The sequence below is a fragment of the Uloborus diversus genome, chromosome 5 (genome assembly GCF_026930045.1).
Source record: "Uloborus diversus isolate 005 chromosome 5, Udiv.v.3.1, whole genome shotgun sequence".
NCBI classification, from domain to species: Eukaryota; Metazoa; Arthropoda; class Arachnida; order Araneae; family Uloboridae; genus Uloborus; species Uloborus diversus.
The window spans coordinates 25,405,722-25,425,705 of record NC_072735.1 but is presented as its reverse complement, the minus strand read 5'-3'; the positions used below and the strand labels follow the sequence as shown (position 1 = coordinate 25,425,705).

Genomic DNA, 19,984 nt, shown 5'->3' with positions numbered 1-19,984 from the left:
TAACACGGTTTCGATATTACACGGTACCAAATTTGCGATTATTATAACACGGTTTCGATATTGCACGGTAACAAATTTGCGATTATTATAACACGGTTTCGATATTACACGGTACCAAATTTGCGATTATTTTACACGGTTTCGCTATTACACGGTACCAAATTTGCGATTATTATAACACGGTTTCGATATTACACGGTACGAAACTTGAATTCAATGCTTCATGGTTTTGATATAACTCGAATGTTATATTTAAAAAAGATGGAATTTCACTTTTGTTTAATACATTCTGTTAACGTTTGATAGAGCTCTAACGAAACTTGCTTTACTTTGTTTTTATGAAACTTGTTTTTGATACAACACGGTACACATCCCTTGATTTACATTATTTCTAAGTCTCGTATAACACGGTTTCGACATAACGCGATACATATTGACATGATTTTTACTATGTAGATGACTAATTAGTGTAAAAAAAACAGTTAAAAAAGTTATTTTTAAAAAAAGACTTGTATAACACGGTTTCGATACTACACGGAACGAATTACCTGTGTTATACGAGGGACGCCCCTGTACATCTATTAGTAAGTTATCCTGTTAAAGAAGTGACAACATGCTATAATACTGTCGTAGGCAGGTAAAGGTAGTGCTGAAAAATTTTCATCTTTCATTTCTTTGCATTTTTGTTATCTGCTGTACGTTAGCTTTAGTGTACAAGCTTCCTTATTTGGTTTCCGCTGAAAAAAACGTCTAATTCCAACATTTCCCTGTTGTTATTATTGAATGCTGCACACATTTCTTCAAATATCTTGAATACTCATTTATGCAGATACTAAAGGCAGTGCTGAAAATTTTTCATTTTTCATTTCTTTGCATTTTTGTTATCTGTTGTACGTTGGCTTTATTGTACAAGCTTCCTTATTTGGTTTCCGCTGAAAAAAACATCTAATTCCAACATTTCCCTGTTGTTATTATTGAATGCTGCACACATTTCTTCAAATATCTTGAATACTCATTTATGCAGATACTAAAGGCAGTGCTGAAAATTTTTCATTTTTCATTTCTTTGCATTTTTGTTATCTGTTGTACGTTGGCTTTATTGTACAAGCTTCCTTATTTGGTTTCCGCTGAAAAAAACATCTAATTCTGACATTTCCCTATTGTTATTATTGAATGCAATACACATTTCTTCAAATATCTCAAATACTCATTTCTGCTGATACTAAAGACAGTGCTGAAAATTTTTCATTTTTCATTTCTTTGCATTTTTGTTATCTGTTGTACGTTGGCTTTATTGTAGAAGCTTCCTTGTTTGGTTTCCGCTGAAAAAAACGTCTAATTCCAACATTTCCCTATTGTTATTATTGAATGCAACAATTTCTTCAAATATCTCGAATACTCATTTTTGCAGATACTGCCGTTTACCTGCCTACGTCAGAAAACATTACAACTCCTTCATTCCTTTTTCAACCTTCAGTGCTTAAAGTACAATATCCTTTTAGTAGGATGTTTTAAGCATTTAATATTCGTCATAAAAATGTAAGTTTTAAATATTTTATCATCTTCCATAACAACTTTAAGTAATAGCTTTTACTTTTACGGAGTAACAATAAATTTTACGTTACTCTAAAATATAAAACTTACAACTGCTTAGAGAATGTTTTGATGCATCTGAATCGAAAGATTTTTTTTTTTCTTAAATACAACTTCCCTCTAAATGCAGAGAAGAGCTAATCCGTTTCTACATTTTAGGCTTTAAGCTTAAAAGCTTTTCAGTGTTTATTAAAGAAGATCGAAGAGTTTCTGGAAATATTTTTTGTTTTTCTTTTAAGGAAACTTTTATTCGTTCTTCTACTCTATTTTCATGAATGAAAGCAATGTATTTTAGATAAAATACGTTTTTGTTTATGTTTCGGGCTTATAACATTATAAAACTACATGCATTTATATACATTCATGTTACACTTAGATGTTTTGTTAAATATTTTACGTTTATAGAATTTATAATGGCTCGTCCTGGGAGTACCGTGAATTGCTCAATAGAAAATTTTCGAATTATCTATTCTTCGTAGTACAAATTAAAAAACTAAACACATATATCTCTGTATGGTATTCTTCTATATTATCAAAACGTGTGCACTTCTTTATGTCTGTCTGAACCCCATCCCCCGGAGAACCACTGGAAGTTGAGAGCCGAACGAAGTATCGAAAATTTTGAAATTTTGCCTATAATCTATTTTGCTAGACCTCATCTTTGTATAGCTTTAATGAGAAGAAATATTAGTTAAACGTCAATGAACACTCTGTCGCTTTTAACCATCCTTGCAGCCAATTCGGTAGCCAAAGATGAGACCGGGCGAAATGGGCCTGTGATGGATTAGTGAGCGAGTGACCGTAGGTGGCAAATACAGGATTTGACGAGAAAAGCGAGCAGGGAGCGGAGACCCATATTATAGCTATTATATGTTGCTTACATAAAAAAGTACTTGAATGTTTTTGTTTAAAAAACAAATTTGAGGGGCGCAGTCACCGATGTCTTTCACATATTTATGTTAGTTACTTTTATATTTTACTAATGAATATTTTAGCAATGTACATGATAATATCATTCTTCTTTTTTTTTGCAGTTAAAGAACCGTAGATAACTTTGAAGTAAACTGATTTTCAATTCGTAATTTTAAATAAGTTTACCTTAACAGATATTCTATTTAAGATTTCTATTTTAACATTGCAAAATTTCAAGGTGTCGTTAAATAGAAATCCAACTTCATTCCCAATATCATCATATATTTACCTACATAAACTGCGACAAAAGTAATGTATACCTATGCATATCATCTCATGTTCGAAAATAATCCTGGCGGACCTATTGTATACATTGAGATTACCTCCATCCAAACAGATGGGACGAATGCTCGCTTCATTGTGTCAGAATATTGGATTTGCCTTTCCTGTTGGGCCACCGAGACCAAGTTTAGAACAAACATCACATTGTGGCCTTACGTGACCTGGGATATTTATTGCACTTTCCTCTGCCGCCTCTGAGTATTGGAGAGAAAACCCCCGAGGTGCATTACCATTGACGTCTGAGCTTGATTCTCAGGGTTACCGTTATGTGAAGATCCCCAGGGCAACATGAAATACGATTGAGAAGAAGTTTTTCCTTCTCTTCCAGATGCCTCGGAGGTAAAAGATCCAGCAATTAGATATAGTTGGAAGAAGCGTCAATGACTTTCGGTGAAGTTTGATGAAACGTGGTGTGTTGTAGACAATAAATATTTAATAAAAAATGCAAAAATTAGCAAATTGAATATTGATGCTCTCTTACCAAAATTTATTAGTTATAGGATTGATAATGTGTCAATTAAGATTCAATGATTATCGTAAATACAATGAATAAAAACAGTGGCTGCTCGTTTTCTTTTCTAGTTTAGCAAATTGGGAAAAAATGAAAAAGGTAATGAAGAGCGCTTAAAAATAGCATAAAAAAGTATTTTGAAAAAGTCTCATATTGGTGTTTCCGATGACTATGTTCTTACCTGTTTTTAAAGTTCTACCTTTTTATTTTTAACGATCTCAAGTTGAAGTGTTCTTAGTATTTTTTTGAAACCATTTTTATTACATTGTTCTCTGCTGCTGTATCTTTTGATTGAATTCGAATTACTTCACTGTTCAATTATAACGGCATGCATAATTTATTCGATATGATTGATTGATGACAAAGAAGGCTGTTGTTTGGTACCGCTATTTGCCACTTTCAGGAGTTACTCGTTGGTTTTGTGATTCTGTTTGTCAACATTTCGCTTGTGTGATTCGTGCTGTTTTCAATCATCCCATCGCCAAGCAGACAATGGTATCACCAAGTGTCACGTGGCTTTGTTTACTTCCATTATCACTTTTCGCTGAATGCGTTATAGTTGTCAGTTAGAGTCTAGTTGTGAGGGATGTTTAGCTTTGTTCCGAAGCCTATGTGCTATGAATTTGTCTTTGTGCTTTGTCGTATTCAGAAACAGTAGTGATTACGGTGTTTTGTGAGATTTGCTTAGTGGGCTGAATATTTTAGCAGCGGTACAGACATTATTAGTAAATAAAATTGTTATGTTTTAGTAAGAATCGTGTCATCTTTCCAATAATACCTGAAGTTAACACTGTTAGTAACAATATGTATTCTCTGAATCCGACAGTAAGAATATTATACTTACTTTCAGACCGGTAAAAATTTTGGAGCAGTAATATAAGAAAAGAAAGTGAAGTTGTGAAAGTTAATTTTATGCTTTATTTTTCAAGAAAACGAACAAAGCTTTCTTTAACGCTCCGTGTGTTTCGGATAATGCCACACATTGTCAAAGACTGCCCACCATTAATCAGTTTTTCTTTGTATGCCAGCTTCTGCAAAGACTTCAATGTCAAAACAGCTTGAAATAAATTTATCTTAACGTTAAGACTAATTACACAATCATGAATGAAAAATCAAACTTTTCTTTTTCTGTTATTGAATACACAGTCATTAAGTATTCATATTTTCTTGAAGATTTAAATAAAGAAACACGTTTCAATGCCTTAGTAATTGTGAAATACACTAATAATAGCTTCGATCGTTTAAAAAAGCACTTTTGTTTCTCTGCCTCATTCTTTTTTCTTCTATTGTTGAGTGCAAAGCTTGAGTAAGCATGAATGAATGTTTAGAAAGACGGCTTTTTTATCGTGTGGTTAAAAGGAAGTAAAACACACCTCTATTTAGCTAGTAGATATTCAACTTAGTAATTCTGTTTTCTCTTCGATTGTAGTGGAATTATAATTGAAAATGTATAACTGTTATAAAAACTTGAATGTAATTTGATTTTAGTGGTAGTTGCTGTTGTTCTCTTTGATTGCTGTGGATCTATTATTGAAATTATACAACTATTATCAAAACTTGTATTTCCTTGATTACTGTACTGGTAGTTTGTGCTGGTTTCTTTGATTGCGGTGGACCTATGATTGAAAATATATAACTGTTATCAAAACGTGTATGTTCCTTGATTACTGTATTGGTAGTTTGTGATGGTCTCTTTGATTGCGGTGGATCTATGATTGAAAATATAAAACTGTTATCAAAACGTGTATGTTCCTTGATTACTGTACTGGTAGTTTGTGCTGGTATCATTGATTGCAGTGGATCTATGATTGAAAATATATAACTGTTATCAAAACGTGTATGTTCCTTGATTACTGTACTGGTAGTTTGTGCTGGTTTCTTTGATAGCAGTGGATCTATGATTGAAAATATATAACTGTTATCAAAATTTGTATGTTACTTGATTGTAGTAGTAGTTTATGTTGTTATTTTCAGTTGCAGAGGATCTATAAATGAAAATGTATAACTATTATCAAAACATGTATGTAACTTGATTGTATTGGTAGTTTGTGTTGGTCTCTTTGATTACAGTGGATCTATAATTGAAAATGTATAACAATTATCGAAATATGTATAACTTGAGTGTTGCGGGAGTTTGTGCCTCACTCACTTTGATTGCGGTGGATCTACTATAACTGAAAATGTATAACTGCAATCAAAACGTGTATATAACTTGCTTGTAGTGGTAATTTGCGTTGTTCTTTTTGATTGCGTGGATCTATAAATGAAAATGTATAACTCTCATCGAAACATGTATGTAACTTGATTTTAGTGGTAGTTTGTGTTGGTCTCTTTGATTGCAGTAGATTTATAACTGAAAGTGTTTAACTATTATCAAAACATGTCTGTGACTCATGAAAACCTTCAGAAAGAAAATACAGTAGAAACTCGATTAACCGAAGTGATCCGGACCGGAACTCTTTGAGTTAACTGAAAATTCCGGATAAAAGTGGGTACTTAAAAATGGCTGAAAGGAGATTGTAGAAAGTTTAAATCTTTTAAAATTTACTAAATAAATACATATTTCTAGAGTTGTTTTAACTGCTATACTACTATAATTATAGCAATAAATGTCAATAAATAACACAAATCAGAAAATACAATGCAAATATAACAAAGCATCGTCTAGTAATTTTTTATAATTGTTGGGTTTGCAATAAATTAGTTAACTTGTATCAATAATACAGTTGCATCTTTTTGATCTTAAACAAATACTTTGTAGTTAAATTGATCAGTAACTAAAGCAATGCATTTTGTTCAGATTCGATTTTTTTAAACTAAGATATTTTAAAGACGAGTTTTTTAATATTTTAAAACTTAATTGGTTGGTTTGAAAAAAAAATAGTGATGCAATAGATTTGCACGGATAGTTCGATATCTGCAGTAGGAAGGACTATTTCTGATAATTTTGAAGATTTTAAAGTCATACTGTTCTAGTAACCCTCCCCCCCCCCTACCAAGAAAATTAAATTAAAATTAAATAAACGAAGCTGGTGTCGGTGAAACGAGGTTTCGTTTAAAAGAGTTCTGGAAAATGAAAATTTTACAGTATGAGGAAATATGACTAATGGCAAATAGATAGGAATTTTATTGTATATAAATATTTTATGCATCGACTCTTTTATCAAATTGACTATAAAATCGCCCGTCAAAGTATGACGGGTAAAAATTGCTTCTACATTAGAACGAAACAATTGCCTGCATGATGATGTTTTGAGAATTGAAATTTCGACCCTAGCTCTAGTGTATTAACTCGAAACTCCAGTTTATAATAATTTTCTCTCTAAACACGTTAACTCTTTTGGCACTTTTCGCTATCTCCTGACAATCGTTTGGCGCAGCATAGCCTAGCGCCAAAAAACCCAATAAAACCAACCAACCAGTAGATAGCGTTATTTGTTGACCACTTTTTCGTTTCTTCATTCTCCTAAAATTACAGTCTTACCAGTAAAACAGTTAAGCTACCGGATCCAGTCAGCCTTGTAAAAATAAAGCATTTTCCTGCATGTCAAACAGTGCCAAAAAATATTAACAAATTTGAATAACTTTCTGAATTTTTACTTGACAATGCGCAACAATGCTTCAACAACGAAATAATGCTGTCACTCATGCTATAGCGGGAGTTTCATTGTTGGTGACGTCAGAGCGTTACTCGATCAACGTTTTTGGCTATTTGTGAGGGTATGTATCGTAACTTTTTTTTTAATTCTTTGGTTTTCCTTTCCGCAAATACAGATTTAAAAAAAAAATTCAAAAAAAAAAAAAATCACGGAGCCATTAACAGAAAATAACTTATACTTGTTCGTAGATTTAACATTTCGCCGTGAATTATTGTCTTTTTGCCTCATAATCCGGTAACTTATTAAAATCTAAAGGGAAAAAAGTAATTCTATTTTTTACGCTTTTAAAAACATGTTCCGCCTTGATAGCTGAATTCAATTACTGTACTTACCGTTCCCATCCGTCTGGGAAATAGATTTCTCTTCCTGTTGTTGCCATGGTGATAACTGAAAATCATTTTTTCATTATTTCAGTTTTGTATTGAGATTATTATTATTTTTTGCTTATTTTCAAAAAGCCTACCATCTTATGATGGATTTTTTCAAAATATCAGTCGAATCGTGTGCAAGTTAATAGAAAGAAAAGGAACATCTAAAAGTTGATTAGAAATGTTTTAAAAAAATCGTCTTCTAGAACGGCGCAATAAAAATAAAAACAAGTATTGGATGTGAGGGAAAATGTTAAGGAAAATGTCTGTAATTACTTTTTCTACAGAAATGTCAAAATAATAAAATAATGTATTTTCTTATTGGCTGGAGATCATTTTGCAGAAAAGATGGAATTTATTTTTCTTTTTTAAAAATTTCTTTCACGAAGTTATAAACGTTCTGTTTGAATTGAATGAAAATGTCAAATGCTAAGAGACTTTAAATGCAAATTCAAAGCTTGTTCCAGCTTTTGACAAAACGTTTTGAATATTTTAACCTTTATTATTTTTGGAAGAGCATTGAAAAGTATTAAAATTTCTTATAATTTTTTGGTAATAATTATAACGTCTTGCAAATGGATGATGGTTTGAAGCTAAAACCTGTCTGTATTTAAATATTTTTGAAAATCTGATCTGGCCAATTGAATACTGTTACACTCTATAGTATCAAATTGAAACAATTATTAATTATGAGTTTGATAATGTGTCAATTAAGATACTAATAATTATCATACATGCAATGAAAAAAAAAATGACTGCTTCTTTCTTTTTTAGTTTATACATTTGATCAAATTGTTCGGAAAAAAGATTGTCGGAATAACTTAGGGATAGGTACGCGCCTAGGGTTCTTTTGATTCATAAGCACTTAACAACAATTTCCTGAAATTTCATTATTTTACTGAAATTTTTTCGCCTAAGTTCTTTTTGTTAAATATTAAAAGTGGAAACAAATAATGAAGAACTTCTTATTTCTAGAGCTAATATGTACTAAGATATAAGAATGAATAGAAACAAGAAGTATATGGTTAAAACTAAGAAAAACTGACTAAATATTTTTAAAGAAAAACTGCTTTTTCCGTTAAACATTTTACATGGATCTATGCAGTTATTTTCAACTAATTTTTAAAATTACTTTTCTCAAAACAGAAGAAAAAAAAAAAGCTAATGATTAACTTTTGTATGAGTAGAACAGTTTATATTATTTGTTAAATACTTTCATATTTAGATATTTAATATTAACTCAAAATACTTTGACTCTTGTTTGAGCATTAAACTTTAACGTTATTTCTTTTTAACTACATACTCACATTTATTAGTTTTAATTAAAAACTTTTTTTCATCCTATTTATTGGCAATGTTTTAGCCGTGAACAAATCTAGAGCTAACCGAATTAGCGTGTTCTATAGTTTCGAACCAAATCCTTCCGTTTCAAAAAATCCTATTGAAATTGTTGCCTGCATCAGGAGAAGGAATTCGATTAATCGCCAACGCAAGATACTTCTTTCTGCCCAAAAGAATCGGAATCAATTTGCTCATCCCGGAAGTGCTTCTCCCATGAGCCAAAGATAAAAAAAGAAAACTGAAGAGAATGAAAAGAACAGAGAAAAACACCTGCTCGAAATCCGAACTCTTGTTCCAGAGAAACTTCGGTTCACAGGCTTAAACTTTTCTATTGAAATAAATTTCTTCCACCGTAGTTCTATTAAGTTTTCAGACTATAAATAGGTTGCATGGGATTCTGCTTCATAATTTATCTACTTTCAAGAATGATCTGCTCATTCTTTTATTTTTAACCCTTCTGATGCGTCTTCTTTATTTTGGTTTTTATATTTTTTGAAATTTTGTAATATTCTGTTAGAGCTGCCGAAGCTATTGTGGTCACCCGTTGCTCAATCCAACCTTGTATGCCCAAAACCTTTTTATTTCACGTATCAGTTAAAAGAACTGTAATTTAACCGTGTACTATCTGACCACCAAGCTGTGCGAATAATCTGTTTCTACGAAGGGGGCTACAATAAGCTTGTTTATTTCTTTTCTCTCTTTTTTTGAGTAATCACGATTGCTTATTGTTCTTATTTGACAGTTTTGAATTCCTATGATTTTATTCCCCCCCCCCCGCCTCCCTCTGCAGCACCACCGTCGGCCGGCCGCCTCACGATGCTGCTCCTCTAGAAAAAACAGTCTCCAGGCAGCGTCACTTACATATACACCTACACACATACACCTACGCACACACACACACACGCACATGCACACACAAAAACACATACAAACATGCATAGATACACACACAAACACATACACACACAAACACATACACACACGCATACATAGAGACACCTACACATACACGCACACAAACACATACACATACACACACCTACACACAACTACCCACACATACACATACCCCCACACAAACACACAACTACCCACACACATACACCTACACACACAAACACATACACACACGCATACATACAGACACCTACACATACACACACATAAACACATACATATACTCCCCCCACAAACACACATACACACAACTACTCACACACACATACTCCCACACACACAAACACACACGCCTACATACACACACTCTCCTGATTGCGAAAAACATAATTTGAATTCAAAATGTGAAAGTTCAAATTTATTTTTTCTTTCTTTTTTAAATTTTTTCCCAGAATGAAATTTGAAACATGGTATCGAGGACGCTGAGTTTGATGATAGGGGGTCTAACGTTTCACATTTTCCCCTTTTTTTAGGCATAGGAGATTGAAGTATAGCATATTGAAGTAAAATTCAACGGCGTAAGAATCGGACAGAAATTGAATCTTGGTGAATCGGACAGAATCCGAAAATTTTCATACAACTGTTGAATATTAGAACTAAATTGAGATAACATCATACATGGACATCAAATTTAATACATGAATTAAAAACTAATATACTGTTTATATTTGGTACAGCGAGATCGAAAAAGAAGAGAAAAGAAAATGCGCTGTTCCGCTTCACGCCTAATTATTATTTTATCTCAATATGATTACCGTGAAGTCTGTGAAATGTATTCTTTACGTAAGGCTAAAACTTTTTCCTCCATGGTTTTTGTTCCCAATTTAATTTACATAATTTCTCTATAAGGTTGTGACAACAGTCTAAAAATTACTTCGACTTTGATTAATATTCGAATGGAGTGTGTTGTGTTCTTCGTGCGAGTTGTTTTGTGCTTTATTCCTAACGAGTGTGAACCTATTCTTGAATTTTGTGTTTTGAGTTTATTTGTGCGGATTTACAGTCCACTATTAAAATTGAATTTTTGTGATCTATGAACGAATCATCATTTTGTGAATTCTGTGCTTCATTTATCATTCGTATTCATCAATTTAAGAGAATGACCAATGACTACTATTAAGTCTTACAAACGCCGCGTAAGTAATTACCGAGACTTACGCCAAAAATATTCCATATTTTTGCTATATTTAAATCGCGAACGTATCGAAAACGGGGAAAAAAATAGAGCCTCATTACCGGATTCAGAGCCCTCAGTAGGGTAACGGCACCAGTAACAGACTTGCTTAAGACATCGCTCTCAAGTTAACTCAATTTTCTGAGCCTTTTAATGTATTTAGACGTTTTAAACTATTTTTCTGTCATGAACTACATTTTGTCTAACGTTTGTCTGCTTCTGGGTCCTCTGAATGGTTAATTCTATTTTTATTTTCTCAATTTCGAAAAAAGGTCCGACCCCAAGTAACAGATACCGAAAAATCTGGTGATACCTAGATAGGATGAGGAAAAGGATGTGTAATGGACAAAATTACCTTTTTCTCTTCAAAATGTGCAAAAGTTCTTTAATTTTAGGACTAAAGCCTTATTAAATTCAAATGAACATGAAACACTAACTGACCTCGTGGTGGCTGTTTATAACCTTCCACCACTGCCTTGTAAATGCCAAGTGGTTCATAAAATTCACTCTGATAACACTGGATGGTTGCACCGTATTCATGGGTCATAGCAACATCAGTTTTACCCGCTTAAAATTCTTATTATTTAAATCCAAACTTATGACTGTCTCTTAATGGTGCCGTTACCCTATATACTATAACGAGCTGATGTGTGCATCACATGACTTCCTTTTACTCCAATTTTATGTCATTTCCCCATTATTGGCAATTTTAATGTGATTCAATAGTTTACTCTCTAAATATCACCAACTCTGGCCAAATTAAAACAAATTTAAAAAAAAAATCGCCAAATTTGTCGCGACTAAACTTGGCGACCAAAAAGATCGCCAAGTGTACGCCAAATTATAACACCACTTGAGTTTACATCGAAATTAACAATGATTTTCCCCCAAAAAGGTGTAAAAGATCCCGTTTGGAACATCCGAATGCAACCAAAAGAGAAGATGCACAACTAGACCCCACTAGGAGTCTACGTACCAAAATTTCAACTTTCTAATACTTACCGTTTTTGAATTATGCGACATACATACGCACATACATACATACGTACATACAGACGTCACGAGAATATCCGTTGTAATTTACTCGGGAATCATCATTGTGGATATTTCGCGTGTCTGTATGTTCTTAGACACTTATCCACGTGTGGTCGAGTCGAAAGAAAAAAAAAAGTTCAATAGTCATTCGGGGGTGAGTAAAATGGAAATTAAGATCGATTTTTGAGTGAAATTTTTTTCGCGAATACAATACTTCCTTTTTTGTAAAAGGAAGTAAAAACTATATGTTTTAAATATTTTTTCTGTAAAAACAATGTTATGCTATCCCGTCGTTAATAGCAATAAATAAATTTTGCAAACAAATAATTACTGATCTTTTAAATATATGTAAATCATTATAATATAATTTATTTTAATTTTATTATAATCTGATCGCATTAATGTCTGTTTCAGTGACGTTAACGAAAGGTTTACTACCCATAGATATTCTCCTCGCAAAGCCAATGAAAGGACATATCGGACACTAGGTGAACGGGCCGGAATCGATCGGAGTAGTACAATTTTTATATTTTTAATGGGGGGGGGGGGGCACCAAACTGACAAGATGATTATTTTGGCACTCTTCCTCCTCAGAGGTATTTCACGCATTGAAACTCAGAAACATATCTCAAAATTTTAGGCAAGCGTATTTTCACGTTTTGAATAAACACTTACAATGAGATTGTTTCCTTCAGTAAAAAGTACTACTTTTATTTACTGAAGTTGATAGAATGAGCAAAAAAATAACATGGAACCAGAAAATACTTTTATTTTCCCAACACTTAATTTTTAATTCATTTTTTAAAGTGTCAAATTTTTAATTAAGGCGTGGTCTTTATGACGTCACAATTGATGTACTTTGACGCGTTTTCCACCAGCGCTCCTAATGTTGACGCTTGCTGTCAACCGCGTTTCCAGGTTATGATAAAACAGAAGCGAATTAAATATTGCGCTCCACACTTGCTATCAACCATAGCGTTGCATATTACTAAATATGAGTAAAGAAGCGAATTAAATATTGTGTTCTGCGCTAATAGCATTAGTGAATCGTATTTAATCACTTGTGATGTCATGTGCAAAAAAAATTAAATTGAATTTGCGCACCGATTAAAATAATTGTTAAAAAAGACTAAACTTTGTCAACTTATTTAAAAAATGGTCAAATCTAATGTTTTTAAGCATGTTCTTTCAGAAAAAAATACTTTTAAAATTTTCGAAACTACCCCGTTGTGTAAAATAGGGAGGAAAAAGTTAAATGTTTTAAAATATTTTACATGAGAATATTCTTAAATACAAAATGTCATTCAAATGTCAAAATGTTTTCCTGTCATCTTCCATTAAGTCATTAAAATATTAGTTTTCTTAATAGAATTAATCACTTTTAGACCTCCACTATTTTTTGCATATTCCACCCATTCAAGAAGAACTTCACTCGTTTAAAAAATGTCAAGGAGTAATTTTATGGCTTGGAAAAAAAAGAAAAAACCTTGGTATATCTAGCATAAACCATAATCTGAGAACTACAAATTATATGAACAAGAATGGGGTCGTTTCGAAAATTTTAAAAGTATTTTTTTTTCTGAAAGAGAATGCTTAAAAACATAGGATCTGACCATTTTTAAATAATTTGTTTAAGTTTAATATTTTTAAAAAATTACTTAAATCGTTGCGCTTTCATTGTTTATACTTCTTTCGTATGACATCACAAATGATGAAATGCCATTCAATGTTGCCATTCACAGAACAAAATATTTAATTCGCATCTTTACTCACGTGTATTGGCAACGATATGTTTGATAGCAAGCGTAGAGCGCAATTTTACTTCGCTTCTCGATTATCATAACGTGGAAACGTAGTAGAAAGATGCGCCAAATTGCATCATTTGTGACGTCATAAAGATCACGCCTTGTTTGAAAAATCGGACATTTTAAAAAATGAATTTAAAAAAAACTGTTGAGAAAATGAAAGTATTTTCTGGGTCCGTGTATTTTTTTTGCTCATTCTATCCATTTTAATGACTAAAAGTAGTACTTTTGACTGAAAGAAACCACCCCATTCACGTTTGATTAGCATACCGTTCGCAAGCATCACAAAGTTTAGTAACACGGAAATCGTTTTACTTTTATTAAATTCAATGTGTTACAAATTTTTTGCGTATTTTTTAATAATGTATCTTGGCATGGGTTACGCAAATGCACGAAATGTAAAAGTTCTTACACTGAAAAATACTTCATAAAATTTACAATGTGTAAACAATAGCTTAATGTAATTTCTAATTTTTAAAAGATATTACTTTAGTGTGGTTTCTGATTTTCATTCTGTTGTTTTTCATAGGAGGTTCAATCCTTTCTACAATGAGCATTTGTTCGCCGCCATAATATTCATGAAAATTTCAAAATAAAGTTGGATTCAACCATCGCAAAGGTAAGAACTGTAATTGCAAATTATGTAAAGGATTTAAGTCTTCAGTTATTATACGCTCTTTATTATACGCAATAAATGAGTGTGTCGCAACACTCATGTTACGACTTGTTGCGTGTTTTCCTACACGTCCAATGATTTCGACCAATTTCATTTATTTACAATCACAACACTGCTATTGCATACCACTACTCACAACACTGCTATTGCATACTACTACTCACAACACTACTATTACATACTATACTACTATTTACAAATATTGGGTTTAATTTCTATAATTCCATTCGGATCCTTATTTGATCCGAGCCAACACAAACGCTTCTTAACTATCCGCAGTGTCCGTTTATTCTGATTAGAATTCCCCTTCGGATAGAGAAGATGCCCTTCAAATTTCCTGCGTAGGGATTATCCTTTATCCTGTGACTTAAGTTGCCACAGAGTGTATCAAACTGAAAAACTGGAAATAGATTTCCTCTCTTATGTGAAATATAGGAAACATTCAAAAGCGTTATTTATTCTAATTTCAGCTCTAAAAGCGTAATACGGCGCCATCTATTCAAAACAAAAGATTCCATACACAATCTTACAAAGGATTTTAATGAGCTCACTGAAAAAAATGCACTTTTAACTGCTATTCAGAAACATAAGAAGAAGAATAAGGAAAGTGTTCACAGATAACGATTTTTAATTTGCTAATTCTTCACCCTCTAAAATGCACTTTCCATTTCAAATTCGTTCAAAAGTGGTATAACAACCAAAAGCGTTTCCTAATGGCTGTAAGCTATTTTGACGGAAACCTAAAAGCTTTTCCTAATGGCCGTAGTTTATTTTGAGGAAATCGTTAAGGATCGGAAAGTGTTGTCTTCGTAAACTTAAACAATGTATATTGACGTAAAAATATTTTTCTGTTCATGAGTAGCAAAATATAAGGCTACCTCCCGATAAACTATTGTTTTCTCTTGATTAATAATTGGCAATAATTATTGTTATTATTTTTTTTTGTATCTCTAATGTAAATTTACAAACCCATGGGCATGGAACAGTAAAACAGCAATATCTAAAAATGCACAAAAATATCTAAAAATAAAAATCTAAAAGACACTTGACTTGATTCTCTTAACGCCTAGTGGCGCATGAGTCCGCTAGCGTGGCATTCCATCCCAACCGGTTTAATGCCGCCTCCCTGGCACTCCCCCAGCTTGGCCAACCAAAGGCATTTCTTTCTTGTATGGCCATCTGACGCCAGGTTAGTTTTGGACGCCCGCGCTTCCTCTTGCCATCAGGGATCCAAGTGAGAGAAGTTCCTGTAGGGTCTATTGCCTGCATTCTGAGAACATGTCCTATCCATGACTATCTGTGCTTTTTTATCAGTGTGGTTATCGACTTGCAATTTGTACGTTTGTACAGGTCTGAATTCGATATTTTCTAAAAGACAATAACACATTAAATAATGTCTATAAACTTAAAAACACTTAAAAAGTCAAGAGTCTGTAAAAAGTTAGCGTTCGTTACGTATTGTGCAAGTCGGATTTTCTTTTTCTTCGGCCATGAACAGGAGTGCGTCTTAGTGTGCACCCTGTGCGTAGTCTTGGTAGACAATTATAGATTTAAAATTTCTGAGTTAATGCAAATCAGACAATGGGATTTTTACTACCTAAAAACTAAATTTGGTAAATAATATTTTTTCATCACCTATAAATCAACTTTCCATATAAAAACTAAATTTTGTAAATAATGTAGTTTTTCTCCTGTAAATCATCTTACTGCATAGTTAAACTAAATTTTGATTCTTGCGACATAGAAACTACAGGGTGGCGACAGATCAGGGAGATCAGGGAAATATCAGGGAATTTCGAAAAAATAGCAAAAAATCAGGGAAAATTGATTTTATGAAGAAAAAAAAAATATATATATTTTTTTTATTTGCTTTACAAAATTAAGTACTCTAATTTCCTATGCATTTTCCGCCAATTATCTGTTCAAAAAAAAAAAAAAGTAAAATTAATGAGGTGCAATTATACACTGCCGCATATTTGTGCATCTTTTTTCCTTAACGTCAAAGTATTGAATCTTACTTATTAACCACAGGATGAACTTTGTAAGATTGCTTCTGTGTCTGTTAGGTTATTTATTTTACTTCGCTTGAAATTTCCTTTCACGCTTTCAATGCTACTTAAAATAAACAACCATACAGGCAAAGAGGAAACCATCATTAATGCCTTAGCTCCTTTGCCTTTATTCCATTGTCTCGAAGTAATTAGCTTACTGTAATCACGATTTCAAGAAGAAATCTTTGGTTTTTGAATTAATACTGATAAATGCTTAAAAGTTATTACTTCTACGCATTTTTAATTTAATTGCTAAAATCGAACTTTCATTTAAAAAAAAAACCTTTTCTCTTTGCCGTTATACTATTTGTTGTTAAAGCAGATTTTAAAGGTTTTCTTTTCTTCAGACTTAAATGATTCTTTTATTTTATAACCAAGTTGTATTCTTCTTTTATATATTTTAAAATTAACTAATTGCTTTCTGTTTTTTTTTTTTTTTTTTTTTCTTTCATTTCAAAGTTGTTTGTTACAAAAGCTATCTAAACTTTTTTTTTCGTTACATACTGAAATCATTTGAAATAGAGTGTGTGCTTAAGTAGTGAACTGGTGTACTTAAGTAAATATCTTTATTTTTTTATTGTCAAAATGCTGTATTCCTTCATTAAAACTTATGTTCTTAGAGAAATGCTCCCTATGAATGGATGTCAAATGGTTTCATCTATTTTACATAAATATGTCAATTAGTTATATAAGAATAACTACATCACTTCTATTTTTTCACTATTCTTACAACAATTATTATACTGTTTGAAAATTTAGTTCAAAATAATTTCAATTACTTTTTAGTTCTATCATAAAACACATATGTTTTTAAGAGTGATTTTAATGGTTTCTTAAAATTCTTATGCTAAGTGGTTTCTGGAAGTAAAGGTTTTTTTTTTATTTATTTTTTTTTTTTTAATTTTCTATAATCTTTCCATGTAAAAAAAAATTATATACTGTTTTGTAGGGGTTCTTTTTCCAAAAAAATTGACTTGATATGTTTTTTTTAACCGTTTTATTAAAAAAGTAGCATTTTTTAAAAATATAGATTTAGTTCAACAACTTTACACAACTTAAAACGTTTAAAATACTGCATTTTATACAAACATACATCCAATGGATTTCAAGTAGAGCAAAGAAAGGAAACCATTATCATTGGTAATGTAAATCAGGGAAATTTGGTGAACTTAATCAGGGAAATCAGGGAAAAGTCAGGGAACTTTTTTTTCACAGTTCCTGTCGCCACCCTGAACTAAATTTCTTTAATTGTTCTTTAATTATGTTGTGTTTTCATGCCTATAAATAATCCTTTTAATCATTTTTTCATAAACATTTATCAATGTCGTATTTTAAAGATTATAATGAAGTTATTCAGAATTTCGAAAGTATCACATTTACTGTCAAAATGTTTTCTAATGCACAATAATACTGGCTACAAATAAACTACCTTTCATGCTTGAAAAATTGGAATAATTTAACTCGCTTAATACCTAATTCCATAAATTTGAGTCGGTATCTCAAGTGTTTAATATTTGATGAGTGAAAATATTATTTGTTATTACTATTAGGTAACTATTTCTTAAATAATGAGAGCCAGAAAAAACCACATAAAAAGTAACACTATGCTTTAATATTGAAAATGTAGGATAGAGTATTTCATTCCAGAAACACAGAAATTATTTGCTATTTTATTTTTTTGGGGTATCATCATTCCGTACAGAATAATAAACACACAATTCTTTTAATTATGATTGTGCGTGCACTCATCTGTAATGAAGTCACTGTTCAAACTAAAATTTTATACCGCCCGTTAAGATAGGTCCAAATGAAAAAATGTATATTGTAGCTCTTTCATTTATGGAATAGGGAGAAGAATTAAAATGTCTCCCAATATTTATTTATCTCTTTTCTTCTCTCAACTGTGATCGAGCACCCAACTCATCCCACTAATTTGAATAAAAATCTAAAAACAATTCATTACTTCAAAAGTCTAGCATATTATTTCTTTCAAAAGCAAAGATTAGCTTATCAGACTATTTCCTCGTATGCTCAAGAAACTCAAAGGTATCTCATGAAAAAAAAAATCCTTTTTTCTCCTCCTTCGAGAGGAAGAACTCCTAGGAAAACTCTGCCCTCTAGAAATTTTAAAATTATTTTTTCTAGTGTTTAATATATGTTTACTCAACGAATCCATTTTAACTTAAGAGCTTATCTTCTCATTAAGAAGATTAAGTATCTTCAACTATCTTATTCTTTTTTCTCAATCTCTTTTTCGAGGTCTAATAGTTCGTCCAATTAGCTCAGCAGCATTTTGTTCAACCTTTTAGAAATTCGAATCTCTTAGAAAAAATCTCTCTCTTTCTCTCCCCCTTTTAAAACTTTGCCATTGATTATTATAATAACTATCAATGTTTTAGATTCCCCCTCCCACTCTTTTAAATTGGAATTTGAGAAATTCTAATTGCATCATTTGTCTAATATCCATCATTGCCAAGAACCTCTATATATTTCATGTTATTTTGAATTCAATCATGAAATTTGAATAGATATTCATGAATATCTTACTCAGACTTTTTTACCTTTCTTTTTTCTTCAAAACTATAAAGAAAGATTTTTGATTGATTTATTATCTCGAGAGCCTTACATGGTTTTCATTAACCCATCTATACTTACTTTACAGCTTGTTCCATACCAATAGTACAAGCAATAGACTTTAAGTATATTTCATTCATTTTTTTCCCATGAAACTTTTTGTATACAAATTATACAGGATGCTTCAGAACTCTAGGGCAAAACATTAACGGAGGATAGTACACATCTAGACAAACAATATAATGGCAAAAATAAGGGTCCGAAACGTCTTCCAAAGGAGATAAGCACCATTAAAGTTTAGGGTCCCAAATTTCAAATGATCATAATAAACGGAAAAGTTGGTCGATTCGTTTGCGGCTTTCGCTAAAATTATAATTTTTATCAGTATTTTTTGGAAAATAAATTTTGAAGTTGTAGTTTAAAAAATGCCGATAGAGGGCGCTTTAGGCTTTGGAGTAACGAACAACAATTTTTTACCGCTATTTTTTAATCTCATTGAATGTTTTCTTATGCTTGGACTTAAATTTAATTTTTGAGCACAAAATCTGAATTTTTGGGAGTGATTAAAAAGCGAAAACTTCAAAAAATGAAATACACATTGTTCACAAAAAAATGTATGCATCAGGAATAAATTGAGCTGCAACCGACAAACTCGGCAGGAATGTAGTTTGGCAAGAGATTACTTGAATTTCGTCGCCTGTGACGAAAGGGTAAGCGCGCTATGCGCATACAAGATGCGCAGAAAGGTACGATTAAAGTTTGAGAGCTTGTGTCAAAGGGCACGTCAAACGAAACTGTCGAGTTGTATTGTGACTAGGACGAGGTTTAAGGTATACGAACAATTGTTGGACTTTTTAAAGGGACATACAGTAGGTCTCAGAGAAGCAAGTTGGTTGTACGCGCGTATCTGCCACCACCTCGGTTGGAGCAATCTGGTAGCAGCTTTTAGTGTAGGTAACAGTAAATGAATCACCCCATTGCAGTCG

General features: G+C 32.0%; 1 protein-coding gene across 1 annotated transcript in view; it reads left to right on the top strand.

Annotated features, from left to right (window-relative positions):
• Nucleotides 1–19,984, top strand: part of LOC129222515 (uncharacterized) — a 300,099-nt gene that overhangs the window by 80,038 nt on the left and 200,077 nt on the right. The window contains exon 2 of the mRNA XM_054857026.1: nt 14,227–14,316. The gene's annotated coding sequence lies outside the window, so the exon portion shown is untranslated. The remainder of the gene's footprint in view (nt 1–14,226; nt 14,317–19,984) is intronic.